Source organism: Elephantulus edwardii, unplaced genomic scaffold (genome assembly GCF_000299155.1).
Source record: "Elephantulus edwardii isolate Elephantulus edwardi_28Jun2011 unplaced genomic scaffold, EleEdw1.0 scaffold00149, whole genome shotgun sequence".
NCBI lineage: Eukaryota > Metazoa > Chordata > Mammalia > Macroscelidea > Macroscelididae > Elephantulus > Elephantulus edwardii.
In genome coordinates this window covers 7,673,230-7,677,635 of record NW_006399899.1, presented here as the reverse complement: position 1 = coordinate 7,677,635, position 4,406 = coordinate 7,673,230, and the positions used below count along the sequence as shown (strand labels likewise).

Sequence of the window (4,406 nt, the reverse complement as noted above, 5' to 3'; positions counted from 1 at the left end):
GTACTTTGTTGTTGGCTTTTCAAAAAGTATTTTCTTACCTACTTTCTTTTTTTTCTCTGGAAACTAAGGTGCATCTGAAATAGGCCATAGTCTTTGCAATCACATGTTATGCGTCAGAGAGTTGGACAATGACTAAGGAGGATAGAAGGAGACTTGATGCCTTTGAGCTTTGGTGTTGGAGAAGAGTTTTGAGGGTACCGTGGACTGCTAAGAAAACAAACGATTCATCTTGGAGAGAGTTAAACCGAGCTGCTCCTTGGAGGTAAGGATTCTGAGGCTTTGTCTGACATACTTTGGTCATGTTGTAAGGAGAGACCAGTCCTTGGAGAAGGACATAATGCTTGGGAGGGTGAAGAGCAGGCACAGGAGGGGAAGTCCTCTAGAAGATGGACTGATTCAGTGACTGGGATAATCGGAATGAGTGTGTCAGAAACAATGAGATTGGCACAGGACAGGACAGACTTTAGGGCTGTTTTACATAGGGTCTCTATGAGTCGCAAGAGACTTGATGGCACTTAACAACAACAACCTATTTTTCTTTCTTTTCCTTTCTCTCTCTCTCTCTGTCTCTCTCTAATGAAATGTATTGCTTATTTTCCATCAACTTTATTTACACTTTTTAAAAGACTGTTTAAGACCATTCAGTGGTTGTTCTGATCTGCTCAGTGGCTGAGCAGTGGAGCCTACGAACTAGTCTTCAGTTGCAGGCTGAGCACTCCAGTCTTCAGTAGGGAATTGCTGAATAGGTACAGAGGGCACCTGGATACCTTTGGACCAGTCTGTAACTTCAGGCTTACCAACAGTGAATTCAGAAGCAGGTGCCATCCATTCTCCCTGAAACTTCTCCTTGGTCACAGCTTTTTCATCAGCAGCCTGCTCTTCCTTTTCAATCTCTTCTGGATCTCGGTAGAAGTACAGATCAGACATGACCTCCCACAGGTGCTCCCGGGAGATTGTTACACACATGCGCAGGACTTCCCGAGCCAGCATCCATCACATCAGACCCACAGAGTGAGCTCCCTTGCTGTTGCATTGGATAGCAATTTCTACATAGTGCAAAGGAGAATCTATGTTACACAGGGCAATCTTGGGTAAGTTAACGTAAGACACTTCTGTCAGAGGCTAGTGGTCAGCCCTGGGATCGGTAACAACCAGAAGACGAGGCTCCTGGAAGGCTGCCTAAATCTCTTTGACATTTACTGCCTCTGAAAAACCACTGGAAGGTCAATTGTGAAATAATTTCAACTAGGTGGCACACAACAACAACCACATATGCAAACAAATGTAATTCTTCCTGTGATCTTTTTCCTTGGCTCTGGAAAAAATAAAACAAAACAAAACAAAACAAAAAAACCAGTTGAGGAAATGTTCCTGTAATCCTTGAAGCTTTATATTTGCCCCAGGGGTTTTTTTGGAATTTTTTTCACTTTTGATCTTTAGTTGTTTTCTATTGCAGAAGGTATATTCCACCTGTCAAAGTTGCTTGATATTTTCCAGGTAAGTTGTAAACACCATGGTAGTTTGATATATTTTGTCTAGCCTTAGACTACAGTCATCTCTATGACTAATTTTTTTCACCTTGCAGGAATGAGATGATTTGCTTTGTAACTAATAAACCAAATAACTAACTAGTCCAATGCTATGGAATCATCTCTGACTTTTACTAACCTGTCATCAATGATTCTATACAATCAATGATTTATTCATTGCAAATACTTTTTATAAGAAACATAAATGCAGGATGTACACATGGATTTCATCTGATGGTATATGTAAGAATCAGATGCATAACATCTGTGAAAATATTTTCTGGCAAAGCTCAACATCAGCTGTGAAAAGTAGGCCAGGTGCAGACTGTGGAACAGACCACCAACTACTCATTTGCAAGTTCAAGCTGAAGCTAAAGAAAGTTAAATCAAATCCACAGGATTAAAATTTGACCTTGATTCCATCACATTCAATTTTCAAAAGCATCTCAGGAACAGGTTTGAAAACTTAAACACTGATAGATGAAGACCAGAAGAATTGTGGAAGTGGGATGATATAAAGAATATCATCCAGAAAAAAATGCTAAAGGTCATTACAAAGAGAAGAGTAGGAAAAGACCAATATGAATGTCAGAAGAAACTCTGAATATTGCATTAGTATGCAGAGAAGTCAAAGCAAAGGGAAGAAATCAAGAAATTAAAGAGCTAAGTAGATTTCAAAGGGAAGCACAAGAAGACAAATCAAAGTGTTATAATGAAATGTACAAAGAGCTGAATCAGAAAAACAAAAAGGCCAAACTCACTGGTCATTTCTTAAGCTAAAGGAACTAAAGAACAAATTCAAGCCTCGAGTTGCAATATTAAGGATCCTTTGGGCAGAATGTTTGATGATCCAGAAAGTGTCAAAAGAAGTTAGAAATCACTTTATCAAAAGGAATTGGTAAACACAGAAGCATTTAATGAAACATGTATGAGTAAAAGCCTGTGGTGATAAATGAAGAAGTTAAAGTTGCTCTGATAAAATTGGCAAAAAAAGGGCCCCAGGAACTGACAGCATACCGATGAACATATTTCAACAAGCAAACACTTCCCTGAATGGGCTCTCCAAGTTGTGTCAAGCAATCTAGAGGGCAACAACCTTGCCAACTGACTGGGAGTAATTCAGATTTGTTCCCATTTCAAAGAAAGGTGACCCAACAGAGCACAGAACTTTTCAAACAATAGGAGAATTGATGGCTTTGAGCTGTGGTGCTGGAGAAAAGTATTGACTATACCATGGACTGTAAGGAAACAAACATGTTTGTCCTAGAGAGTGTGCTACAGGCTGCTTTTTGGAGGCAAGGATTTTGAAGGTTCATCTGACATACTCTGGATAAGTTGCAAGGCAGGACCAGTCCCTGCAGAGGGATATCATGCTTGAGAGGGTGGAAGGACAGCACAAGAGGGAAAGACCCTCGATAAGATGGATTGATTCAGTGACTGTGGTAATGGTGTAGGTGTGTCAGAGACCATAAGATTGGCACAGGCTAGAGCAGGATAGGACTGCTGTACATAGGGTCGCTATAATTTACAAGTGACTTGATTGCACAAAACAACAATCATTAATATCACATGCACTTAACAGTCTGCTGAAAATTTTAAAAAATGACTGCAACCCAGCAAAACTGTCTATCAAGACATTCTCAGAAAAGCAGAACCTCAGGGGATCTATAAAAAAAACAAGACCAGCATTACTGAGAAACATCCTTCTAATAGAGGTGCTACAGAAAGGAGGTTGGACCAAAGTAGCTAGGAATAACACCAAAAAAGAACTAAACCAAATGATAGCGATAAAACCTTTACTCTCAACAAAATAATGACTGGTTTAAATGTACCACTGAAAAGAAAAAGAGTAGTAGATTGGATTAAAAAAAACAAAACAAACAAACAAACAAAAAACAAACCCAACCCAAAATCCATCAATATGCTGTCTTCAAGAGACACACCTGAAAACTGAAGATAAAGAAAGACTAAAAATAAAATGGTGGGGGAAAAAAATACAAAACAAATGGCAACCAGGAAAAAAGCAGGAGTAGTGATATTAATATCTGAAAAAATATGATTTCAGTGCAAAAACCATCACAAAGGACAAAGAAAGTAACTTTATACATAATGCTCAACAGGACAATAGAACAAGAGGAAATAATAATAATAATAATAATAACAATAAATCTATGCACCAAATGATAGAGCTGCAAAATATACAAAGCAAACATTAACAGAACTGATAAAAAAAATAGACAACCCCATTATAGTAGTAGGAGACTTAAGTACACCACTCTCAAAAAAAGATAGAACTACCAGAAAGAAACTCAACAAAGATGCTGAAGCATTAAATCACACAATAAACCAATTTGATTTCACAGTTATCTACAGGTTAATGCACCCACCCAAAAAAAGTACAGTATATCTTCCTGTGCAGTGTGCACAGAACTTTCTAGAGAATAGCTCACATTATAGATGACAAGGCAAGCATCAGTAAATTTTAAAATATAGAAATAATACAAAGCATCTTCTCAGACCACAATGCTACAAAATTAGAAATTAATAACAAGAGGATAAAGAAGGGGAAAAAACCCAACCAACCCTTACGTTTGGAAGCTGACAACAACTTACCTGAACATGAGTGGGTAACAGAAAAAAAAATGGAATTAAAAAGTTTCTTGAAACAAATTTAAAAGAAAACATAATTTAACCAAGCCCATGAGAAATAGGCAAAGCTGTCAGTTTACAGCAATTAGCAAGCACCTCAAAAGAAAGAAAAGGTGACCCAACTGAGTGTGGAAACTACAGAACATTGTCATTGATTTCACACGCAAGCAAGATTCTACCGAAGATTACCCAAAAACGATTAGAACAGCACATCAGCAGAGAACTGCC

At 38.1% G+C, this 4,406-nt stretch overlaps 1 pseudogene; it reads right to left on the bottom strand.

The window, feature by feature from the left end:
- Window positions 1-631: 631 nt before the first annotated feature.
- Window positions 632-4,406, bottom strand: part of LOC102861242 — an 80,340-nt pseudogene continuing 76,565 nt past the window's right edge.